This window comes from Rhincodon typus, unplaced genomic scaffold, assembly GCF_021869965.1.
Source record: "Rhincodon typus isolate 14 unplaced genomic scaffold, sRhiTyp1.1 hic_rhity00000459, whole genome shotgun sequence".
Taxonomy (NCBI): Eukaryota; Metazoa; Chordata; class Chondrichthyes; order Orectolobiformes; family Rhincodontidae; genus Rhincodon; species Rhincodon typus.
Genome location: NW_025966097.1, coordinates 19,446 through 31,541, shown reverse-complemented (window position 1 = coordinate 31,541; position 12,096 = coordinate 19,446). Strand labels below are relative to the sequence as shown.

General features: G+C 47.9%; 1 protein-coding gene across 5 annotated transcripts in view; it reads right to left on the bottom strand.

Moving 5' to 3' along the window:
* The window catches only part of LOC125488335 (dehydrogenase/reductase SDR family member 1-like), a 32,352-nt gene extending 20,693 nt beyond the window's left edge, over positions 1-11,659 (bottom strand). For 2 of the 5 annotated variants that reach the window (XM_048621315.1, XM_048621316.1), the window contains exons 1-2: positions 11,567-11,650; positions 8,201-8,249 (exon numbers count right to left, since the gene is read on the bottom strand). The gene's annotated coding sequence lies outside the window, so the exon portion shown is untranslated. Of the gene's footprint in view, positions 1-8,200; positions 8,250-11,566 lie in introns of all 5 variants that reach the window. The other 3 variants (XM_048621318.1, XM_048621317.1, XM_048621319.1) reach the window with 3 other exon arrangements.
* Between the last annotated feature and the right edge of the window lie 437 nt (positions 11,660-12,096).

Here is a 12,096-nt window from a genome sequence, read left to right as displayed (position 1 = left end):
AATACAGAGAGCTAGGCTCAAACTTCCAGGAGTTCACAAAATAACAGAATCTGTACAAAACTCTGTAAAATACAGATTTGAAGACTAAGGAACATGGGAAATAGGATCGGGAGTCAGCATTCAGCCCCTCAGTCCTGTTCAACGAGATCATGGTTATTCTCCACCTCAGCGTCTTTTTTCTATATTATCTCTGTTAGCCTTGACATCTTCAATGCCAAGAAACCCACCAACCTCTGTCTTCAATGTACTCAGTGATGGAGCTTCCTTCTCATTTAGGGAGTTTCAAAGATTCATTCCTCTCAGAGTGCAGGAATTCCTCTTCATCTCAGTCTTACTCCGAGACTGAGTTCCCTGATCCTAGAACCCAGCCCCCACCTCACCCGCACCCCCACCCAACAAGGGGCAACTGCATGTATGCATCTACCCTGCTGAGCCCCATGAGAATTCTGCATTCTTCAACACAATTACCTCTCATTCTATTAAACTCCGATGAATATAAACTATTCTCTTCAATATTTCCTGACAAGACCATCCTAGTGATCAATCTGGTGAATATTTGTTACACTCTCTATGGCGAGAAAGTCACTCCTTAGATAAAGAGACCAAAAGTATGCACAATACTCCAGATGGTACAAGTGTGTCGGAAGGGAACATTCAGGGGGTGTCGTTCCCTTGTATCTGCTGCCCCTTGTCCTAGACGGTAGACGGCATGGGTTTGGAAGTTGCTAACGAGCCTTGGTGATTTTGCAGAGAATGTTTTAGACGGTACATTGCTGCGGCTGAGCATTGGTGGTGGAGGGGGTGGATGAGGTGTCAATCGAGCAGGGTCTGCTTTATCCCTGGATGGTGTCGAGCTTCTCCAGTGTTATCAGAGCTGCAGCCAACTGGGCAAGTGGGCAGTATTCCATCACACTCCTGACTTGTGACTTATAGATGGTGGACAGGCTTTGGGAAATTGGGAGGCGAGTTACCTTCTGCAAGATTGCCAGCCTCGGCCCTACTCTTGCAGCCATAGTATTTATATAGCTGGTCCAGTTCAGTTTCTGGGCAATGGTAACCCCCAGGAATATTGATAGTGGGGTTTCAGCAATGGTAACACCATTGTATATCACAAGACAGTAGTTAGTTTGTCTCTTATTAGAGATGGTTATTACCAGGTGAATGTTATATGACACTTGTCAGCCCAAGCCTTGATATTGTCCAGGTCCTGCTACATTTGAACACGGACTGCTTCAGTATCTGAGGAGCTACAAATAGTGCTGAGTGTTGTTCAATCATCGGTGAACATCCCCACATCTGACCTTCTGATGGAGCGAAGGTCATTGATGAAGCAGCTGAAGATTGTTGGACCTAGGATTAGGGGTGACCTCACAGAGGTTCATAAAATCATGGGGGGCCTAGATAAGGTGAATAGCAAAGATCTTTTGCCCAGAGTAGGGAAGATCAAAATTAGAGGGCATAATTTTAAAGTGAGAGGAGAAAGATTTAAAAGAGACCCGAGGGCAACTTTTTCACACAGAAAGTGGTGCATATGTGGAAATGAACTGTCAGAGGAAGTGGTAGATGCAAGTACCGTTACGACATTTAATCGACATCTGGACAGATACATGATTAGGAAAGGTTTAGAGAGATAAGGGCCAAATGCATACAAATGGGACTAGTTTAGATTAGGAAACTCGTTCAGCACGGACAACTAAGACCAGAGGGTTATTTTCTGTGCTGTATCACTCTATAACTGCCAGGGAGATGTCATGGAACTGCAATGATCAACCACAACCATCTTAATTTACGTCAGATTCGACTTCAATCAGCACAGATTTATCCCCCCACTCCAATTCATTTTGACCCCAGTTTAGCTGGGGCTTCTTGATGCCACTTGGTCAAATTTAACCTTGGTGTTTGGACTAACAGTGCAGCTTGCTGCCTGACTTGGTATGCAGGGATGTCACCACATCTACAGTGTCAGGAACATGGAGTGGAAAATACTAAATAAAGTGGGGACTTGGGCACAGCGCTGTCTCACTCTGAGCTTTACCCCAAACAAGTCAGAAGTGATACAAGAGTGTACAGTACTGCACAAGATCTCATGCAGAGAGTGGCCAAGGAGATTTTCTGGGAAATCTGTAAGATTGGGGGGCAGAATTAGGCCATTCAGCCCATCGAGCCTGCTCCACCATTCGATTGTGGCTAATGTGCTTCTCAACTCCATTCTGCTGCCTTCTCCCCGTAACCCTTGACCCCTTTACCACTCAAGAACCTGTGAGGAAACGTCATCTCCACTTTCACTCTATCCAGGCCTCTCTGTATTCTGTACGTTTCAATGAGAATCCCCCCTCCCGCATCATTCTAAACTCCACCAAGTACAGGCCCAGAGTCCTCCCGCTCCTCATATGACAAGCCCTTCATCCCTAGGATTATTCTTGTAAACATCCTCTGGACCCTCTCCAATGCCAGCACATTCATCCTCAGATATGGAGTTCAAAACTGCTCGCATTATTCCTAATGCAGTGTGATCAGAGCTTTATATAGCCTCATCAATACATTTCCGCTCTTGCATTCCAGCCGTCTTGAATTAAATGCTAACATTGCATTTACCTTCCTAACTGCCAACTGAATCTGCGTCTTAACCTTAAGAGAATCTTGAACTAGGCCTTCTAAGTCCCTTTGTGCTTCAGATTTACAACACCTTTCCAATTTAGAAAATAGTCTAAGCCTCTCTTGTTCTGACCAAAGTGCATTACCTCACACCTTCCAAAATTGTACTCCATCTGCCACTTCTTTGCCAAATCTCCCAGCCTGTCCAGTCATGCTGCAGCCTCCCCACTTCCTCAACACTACCTGTCCCTTCACCTCTCTGTGTCATCTGCAAACCTAACAACAATGCCCTCAGTTCCTTCGTCCAGACCATTATAACATGAACAGTTGTGGTCCCAACACTGACACCAAGGGAACTCCAGGTGTCACCGATTGCCATCCTGAAAGAGACCGCTTTATACCCACCCTGTGCTTTCTGCCAGTAAGCCAATCCTTTTTCCTCCCAGTACCTTGCCCCTAACACCACAGGCTCTTATTTAGCAGCCTCCTGTGCGCACCTTGTCAAAAGCCTTCTGAAAATCCAAATAGGTCATGTCCACTGTCTCTTTTTTACCTAACTTGCTCATTACCTCTTCATAGAATTCTAACAGATTTGTCAGTCACAACCTCCCCTTGACGAAGCCATACTGATTCAGCCCTATTTTAGCATTCACTTTCAAATACTCTGTAATCTCATCCTTAATAATAACAGACTCTAAAATCTTACCTACAACTGAGGTCAGGCTAATCGATCTGCAGTTTCCCTTCTTCTGCTTCCCTCCCTTCTTAAACAGGAGTGTTACATTTGGCATTTTCCAGTCCTCTTCAAATGTTAAAGGGTTAATATCTGTTCTGCTGACATATAAGAAATTAGGTGCTTCATGGGCACCCCTGTCTCGCAGACAAAATGGGGTAATCTAATTATACTCTGCTCTCTGTAAATGTTGAACTAAGGCTAAAAAGATCTCGCAGACCAAAGGTGATAATCTAATTATACTCTGCTCTCTGTAAATGTTAAAAGGATAAGGAACTACCTCGTCTTACACATTGTTTTTGGGCAGCTAACCTTTGTTTTACTGTTAGATGATTAAGTTACGTGATTATGGGGGAGAAAAAAAATTGTATTTTGTATGCATGTCTGACTGTGCTGTAAAAACCTATACAAAGGGAGGACAGTTCCCTTACAGGGAGCATCGCTTGACACGGCTCCGCAATCCCTGCGAAGACTGTTAAGTGATCCTCCAAAGCTTGTACTTGCTTAAATAAACTGTGGCTTTTCACAGAAGTTGGCGTCTTGCGTTTGTATCAAGTGCGAAGGAATCTCCTAAAAGGGAACTCAACATTTGGTGGCAGCGGTGGGATTCCAACATATACGGAACTTCCAGACGGACTGAATAAGTGATCGCCTCTGTGACGGTGACATGAGATGGATGGGCCCACAGGGTAAGATTTACCTTGACCTCTCTCATTAACCAATCACTCAGTCGACCCCTAGAACTCTGTAGTGACGGAATCTCAGAGATAACCTACGCACTTGTACGCTGACGAGTTCGTCTCAGGGAGGTTAGAGTCCCCCTGGAATTCGGAGTTAGAGTCCTCCTAACTGTAAGTATCGCGAATTCGGGGGTTATAGTCCTCCTAACTGTAAGTACTGCGAATTCGGGGGTTACAGTCCTCCAATACCGGGGTTCGAGTCCCTGGAACGTAGTACCCAAGGTAAAAGATAACTACAGTGTCTGTCTCAACCACTCTGCCTTAGACCAGTTGTTAAGAGGGGAAATCCCCCACGCGAAGGTTAGGGCCCTGAAGTAGGTGAGGAGACCAAAGACACTGGACTAGTATATAGAAATAAGTAAGAAGTAGAAGCACTAGAATGGGACAGACGTTGGAGAAGTCGGTGTCGGAACCCCTTTGCATCGGTTATGTCGGGATGACCCCGAAAATGAAGAACAGTTCAGACGTCTGTCGGCATGCCTAAATAAGAAATTGGGAAATGAAATTTGGCCAATAGGGGGAACTTGGGATGTAGATAAATGCATAAAAGCAAAAGAGGCAATTTGGAAACGTAATACGGGGGCAAAATGGAAAACTTTAATATCCACGTGGAGAAAGACTGCTGAGGAAATAATGAATAAATCTAAACAGGCCAGCTGGGAGAATAATGCACGTCGGAGAGGGATAAGTCGTGGGAGGCGTTGAAACGGCAGTGTGAGGATTATGATATGAGTAAAGCAGAACAGGAAAGATTGAGAAAGGAGAGGCAAAATAAGGAATCAGGGTTTAAGTGTCAAGCCGGTTCATCATGTGGGAATAAAACGGAGGTACCTCCTGACATGTCTGGTCTGCCAATATTGTTCCAAAATCATGACACCGTTGACCAGGAGGATTGGCAAATTCCGCCTAGTGCCCTAGCCGCCCAACCACATCAGCCCATATACCCTAATCCCTCTGCCAGCGCTCCACCACCACCACCTCAGTCTCAGTCCAAGGACCAGCAACCACTACCCCCACCCTATTCTCTACCACCGTCCGCCCATCTACAACCTGATCCAGGTTCCGCTCCACGTACCCAGCTAGTTCCCCCCGGAAATATTACCTACTCCGCTGACCAGAACCAGACTTCGGAAGGTTTCACCGATGCGGTCGCTTTCAGAACCCGATCAAGAACCAAGAAAAGGCAAGAGACTAACCCTTTTGAGACACATAGGGGACAGAACAATTTGTCCTATAATACTGACACAGACAGTAATAGTGAACATGACGAGTCTCAACCTTACGACCCTGAAGACGAACAATGCTCCGGTGAGGTTATAGAGGGACCGGTCGATTCCAGTAATTCTTACCAAAGACGAACAGGAAAGGGTTCCCATGAACGCAGACAAAGACAGTTCCCGACGCGGACAGTCCCTAACCCAAACCCTGGACAGGGAGGCCAGGCCACCATGCAGGTTTACACACCTTGGAAACCCCAACAGATGTGCTTAATCATGTCCCAAGCCCCAAACCGAAAAACAAGCCCAGAGGAGTTTATTGATTACACTATAGGGACGATCCAAATGTATCAGGCCACGCCTCAGGATCTTTTCAGTCTGTGCTATATGGCATTGACCCCCAGTGAGAGATCTAGACGGAAGGTTAATTTGGGACATGATGATTGGGCGGCCTTTGCTGAGGCAGTTCCCCAGCCAGGGGCCCAAATCCAAGCAATCGGAGGGCTCTTCAAAAGACCCTGCAACAACTGGTGGATGTAACTAAAGTATTAGAATGCCCCAAGGCAGGGAGAGGAGGGTTCAGATTTCTTGGATCGGTTCTGCTTCACATACGCCACCTATGCAGGTGACACGGCTTATAATGCAGGGGACCCTTCACCTCAATTTAATGCCCTACTGTTGCAACGTATTCAAGAAACGGTTGCCACCGCTATTAGGACTAACAATATGGATTGGCCGGATAACACCCGCCCGCAAATGAGAAGGGCGCTTACTTATTACTGGAATAGCAATAAAGAATTTAAACCGACTAAGGTCAAATATGAAATGGTACAGCGTCCTCCTCGTCAGTCCTGTCACAGGGACTCATATACTCCTGTTATAGACCCTGACGCCCTCAGAGGCCATCAAATGGAACCCCAGTATTGCGTCCCGGGATGGGTCGATAGATATGGCCATGGGTACACCACTCATCCAAATGGTCCCAGTGCACCTCTTTTTGGGCCACCCTACGCCCTTTCCGTAACCATAACAACTACCCGCCCCGTACTGGTCCATCCCGGTTGCCAACACCAAAGCCAACACAGAGCTGTGTTAAATTTGGGGGCAGGGATCATTGGCAGCGAGACTGTCCGCAGATACAGCAACAAAATAGACCCCAGGGCAGGAGACAACCCTTCTGTACCAGCAACCCTTTCTCAGTCTATCCTCCCTTCCGAATTTCCCCATATTGACCAACGACCCCGAGGATGAGCCGATAGTATGCTTGACTGTTGAGGGCAAGGAAATCCCCTTTATGATTGATACCGGAGCCACAGCCTCAACTCTTGAAACCTCCTGTGTACGCCAGCATGGGTTTAAGCTCTCACCCGTCTCCGTGAACCTTAGTGGTCTAACCGGGCAGGAGGGACCATACCCCCTGACTGAACCACTAACTGTCCGATTCGGCCCCCAGACTGGCACTGTCCAGTTCGCCCAGACCCCTGATTTAGGGATTAATCTGGCAGGAAGAGATTTGTTGTGTTCCCTCATAGTCGAAATTCTTTGTCTTGACGAGGTTATCACCATTAAAAATAATATCACTAAGAGACAATTTTGGATTTATTCCTCTCCCCGATGGTGGGCTGTTGATTTGAAGCCGGAGGATTTTACTCCTCCTCTGCAGGTCCCTAATCCCCATGTAACCCTTGGTTATGACTCCACTGGAGCTTCCACTGAGCTGTTAGCCGCCTTTGCTCCCTTTCTAGGGTCGACTGTCACCGTTACCATTACAGGACACATTGAAGGTAAGGAGGGATCAGCCTTCTTGGTGGACGTACCCGTCCACCTCTGGCACCAACCAGGTTTAGTTTCTCCCCATATCACCTTGTCTGTGAACAAGGGATGTAAAGCATAGGCCCTGGGATTCTTAGCTCACCGCTTACAGCTGCAGTCGGACCCCAGTGTCACTGACATGCCCCAACAATTGACCGAGGGGAGCTTAACTTATTATTCTAGCCCTTTCACCACAGTGGGCCCACTCTGCCACCATCAACCCCAACACAACCCTTCGGAAGAACCCTTTCCCGATCTCTGGTCGGTCTCTAAACATGAAGTAGGATGCACCCCCATGGAGCCTATAAAGATCCAGATTATACCAGGAACGAGACTGCCTTCAATACCTCAGTACCCGCTAAGGCCAGAGGCAATGGAAGGGATAACACCCTTGATTGAGTTGTTCCTCCAGCAAGGCGTTCTAGTTCCCTGCCAATCGCCTGCAAAACCCCCATTCCACCTGTGCCAAAACCAGGACGCCCGGAATGGAGATTAGTGCAGGACCTCAGGCAGATCAACAAAATAGACCAGCCTTTACACCCGGTTGTGCCGAATCCTGCGACGATTCTTAGCAGCATCCCCGCCAATGCCTGTGTTTTCACCCTGGTTGACTTACAGCATGTTTTCTTTGCTATCCCTCTAGCAGCAGATTCCCAATATTTGTTTGCCTTTACCTTCAAGGGCCAGCAGTACACTTGGACGCACCTCCCTCAGGGATTTGTCCATTCACCCACCTTATTCTCCCAGGTATTGCACCGACAGCTTTCGGAGCTTCAGCTCCTGAGCGGCTCTACCATTGTCCAATATGTTGATGACTTGCTCCTAGCTAGCTCTTCGGAATCTGCTAACATTGCAGATACCAACCGTCTCCTGAACGCTCTCCATTCCTGGGGGTATGTCATACCGCACACCAAAGTTCAGCACACTCAGCGCCAGGTCAAATTCCTGGGAACTTTGCTCAGTGCTTCCGATAGGCAATTAACCCCGGAACGTATCGCACCCATCCTAGCAACCCCTTTGCCCACTAGCCCCAAGCAAATGCGTGCCTTCTTAGGCTTAGTTAACTACTGCCGACAGTGGCTCCCTAACGTAACATTACTCACCAAGCAGTTAACCCCTTTGGCCTCAAGCAAGGCTCCAAAGATCTTCACCCTGTTGGAAGAGCAAAGGTCAGCCTTCACTGAGTTAAAACAGCCGTTGCCAGTGCCCCAGCACTCGGAAGACCCTTGTATGACAGGCCCTTCCAGTTGTATGCCAGTATCCTAGAGGACTGCGCAACCGCTGTTTTAACCCAAACCCACGGGGACCGCAGGAGACCAGTGGCCTACTACTCGACTCATCTTGACCCTGTAGCCATGGGTCTCCCACCTTGCTCACAAATTCTTCCTGCTATCTTCCTGTTCCCTTGTAACAGCTGCTTCCAATATTACTCTCCAGCAACCCCTGACAGTCTATTCATCACATGCTATTGTAGCCCTCCTGACTTCCCATCAGACCCAATATCTTACACAGGCACGACTAAGTCGCTATGAGGTAGCTCTTCTTAATAATCCCCTTCTGACTTTCTCCTACTGCTCAACTGTCAACCCAGCGACCTTCCTGGGTACCCCACCAGAAGAGCTCCTAGAACCCCCCCATGATTGCCTTTTGCGCAACCACTTCTTAACCTCCCCTCGACTGGACCTTTCAGACGCCCCATTACCCACACCGGATCTTACCCTCTTCGTGGATGGTAGCTCTTCGATATCACCCTTTTAAATAAACTGTGGCTTTTCACAGAAGTTGGCATATTGCGTTTGTATCAAGTGTGAAGGAATCTCCTAAAAGGGAACTCAACACTTCTGCTCCTAGGATGCTGCTTGGCCTGCTGTGTTCATCCAGCCCTGCACCTTGTTGTCTCAACACTCTGGGATCTTCCTGCTTGAAGTTCCAACATGCTACTAGTGTCTTCCACTGGGAAAACTGATGCAAAGTAGCCATTCAGTTTCTCTGCCATTTCTTTGCTCCCCATTACTACTTCTCCAGTCTCAATTTCCAGCGGTCCAATGTCTTGCCACTCTCTTACCTATCAGATATCTTAAAAAAAACTATTGTAATCTGTTTCAATGTCACTAGTTAGCTTACTCTCATATTTCACCTTCATCCCCCTTTTTCTAAATTATCCTTTGCCAGTTTTTAAAAGCTTCCCACTAATCTTCATCAAATTGTATACATTTTCCTTTCCTTTTATGCTGTCCTTGACTGCCATGGGTTCTCTCTTCTTCCCCTTAGCATGCTTCTTCTTCCTTGATATGCATTTCTGCTGTGCCTCATGAAATAACCCCAGAAACAGCTGGCAGTACTGGTCCACCATCTTCCCTGCTAGGCTCCCCCTTCCAATCAACTCTGGCCAGCTCCTTGCTCATGCTTTGTAGTTACTTTTCTTCAGTTGTAATAATGTTACATCTGATTCCAGGTTCTCCCTCTCAAACTGCAGGGTGAATTCTATCACATTATGGTCTCTGCTCCCTCAGGGTTCATTCACCTTACGTTACCAAACTAATTTTTCCAGTTCACCTGTATATTGAAATCCCCCATAATTATTGTAATAGTGCCTTTCTAACATGCCTTTTCTACCTCCCCATTTATTTTCTTCCCCACATCCTGAGTACTGCACCAAGTCCTGTACATAACTCTCATCAGTCTTTTTTCCTTTGCAGTTCCTCAACTCTACCCAGTTTCTACACCTACTGATTCTATATGCTTTCTTGCTATCGATTTAATTTCATTTCTTACCAACAAGGCAATCATCCCCCAACTTCTGCCTGTACTTTCAGTAGGACGTATGTTGTTGGATATTTAGTTCTCAGTCCTGATCCCCTTGCAGTCATGTCTCCGTGATACCCACAACATCATACCTGCCAATTTCAATCTGGGCCACAATCTAATTTATCTTGATTCGTATATTGCGTGCATTTAAGTACCACACCCTCAATCCAGTATTGACAGCCCCCTTTCCCATCATTATCCCCTTTATCTGCTGTGCCTGAAGTTAGATTCCTGATCCATTCCAATACAGTGCCCTATTACTTGTTCTACAAACTTTAATAACCTCAGCTGAGCCCTTTTTTTACAAATCCCTACAGTGTGGAAGCAGGCTATTCAACCCATCAAGTCCATACCAACCCTCCAAAGAGCATCCCACCCAGGGGAGGCAATGGCCTAGTGGTATTATTGCTGGACTGTTAATCCAGAGACCCAGATAATGTTCTGGGATGTGGGTTTGAATCCCACCACAGCAGATGGAGGAAGTTGAATTCAATAAATGTCTGGAATTAAAAATCTAATGGTGACCATTAATCCATTGTCCACCTGGTTCACTAATGCCCTTTAGGGAAGGAAACTGCCATCCTTACCTGGTCTGGCCTACATATAACTCCAGACCCACAGGAACTGCCCTCTGGGCAATAAATGCTGCTTGGTCAGGGATGCCCTCATCCCATTAACGAATAAAGGTGGGTAAAATAAAAGACTGCCCACCCTATCCCTGTAACCCTGCATTTTCCATGGCCAATCCCCCTAACCTGCACATCTTTGGACTGTGGGAGGAAACCAGAGCACGGGAGGAAACCCATGCAGACACAGGGAGAATGTGCAAACTCCACACAGACAGTTGCCAGAGGGTGGAATTGGCCCCAGGTCCCTGGTGCTGTAAGGCAGCACTAAGCCACTGTGCCGCCCTTCTCTTCTCCATTACCTTTTCATCATTTTCCATGCAACTGAATGCATCCCCCCCACCCCCCCCAACTATTTAGTTTGGGGGCTGGGGTGGGGTCACAACGTCAGGAAGAGAGATAGAAGTGAGAACAAGGGGAGACCTCTTCACTCAGAAGTTGCTAGGACTCGGAAATGTGCTACCTGTTGAAGTGGTGGAGGCAGATTCCAGGGGAGCTGCGTGCATATTTCATGAAATATAGGCAATAGCCTAGTGGTTTTAATCGCTGGACTGTTAATCCAGAGACATTCTGGGGACCCGGGTTCAATTCCCGCCACGTCAGGTGGTGGAATTTGAATTCAATAAAAATATGTGGAATTGAGAGAGACCGTGAATCTACTGTCGACTGTTGGAAAAGCCCATCTGGTTCAATAATGTCCTCCAGGGAAGGAATCTGCCATCCTTACCTGGTCTGGGCCTACATGTGACTCCAGACCCACAGCACTGTGATCGACTCTTAACCGCCCTCTAGGCAATTAGGGGCGGGCAACAAATGCTGCCTGGTCAGCGACACCCTCATCCCGTGAAAGAATAAGGAACAAAAAGCATTAAAACGAAGTTGGGGAATGGGTGGAACTAGGCAGCACTTCTGGGGGCTGGTACAGACATGATCATACAGTACGCAAAGAGACCAATCGACCCACCATCTCCCCCGTGCATTACTATAGGGACTACACACATATATATAATGAATAAATATATCAATTATACACACTCTCGATCCGACCTCTCCCGCTCCAACTCACAAAATGGCGGCCGCTGCCGGCCTTCCAGTACCTTCCCTAGGGAGGCGGGGCCAACCGCACGGGGCCGACAGCCAATCGCTGCCCCGCCGCTGCGACGGACCGACCAATCGGAGCATGGGTGGGCGGGGCGGGGGTGCGTGGCTCGAGGCTCGAAGGGGCCGAGGGAGGGAACGGACATTCGAACCCGCCGCCAATTCCCGGCCGAACCGGGCCCCTCAGCCAATCAAGGCAAGGGGCGGTCACGGCGGCCAACCAGGACCGCCCGAAGCCGGAGAGCGGCCAATCGGAGTCGGCGCGATGCGCATCACCGCCTCCACCCGTTTCGGGCGTGGAGTGGGGGGGCGAAGCCGAACGACGATGCATTGTGGGATATTGGAGGACCCGCCCGTGACGCGGTGGGGCGACTGGCAGGGTGCATGATAGGATATGGGAGGACTTGCCCAAAATGTAGTGAGGAGTGAGGCAGGGTGCATGATAGGATATGGGAGGACCCAGGCAG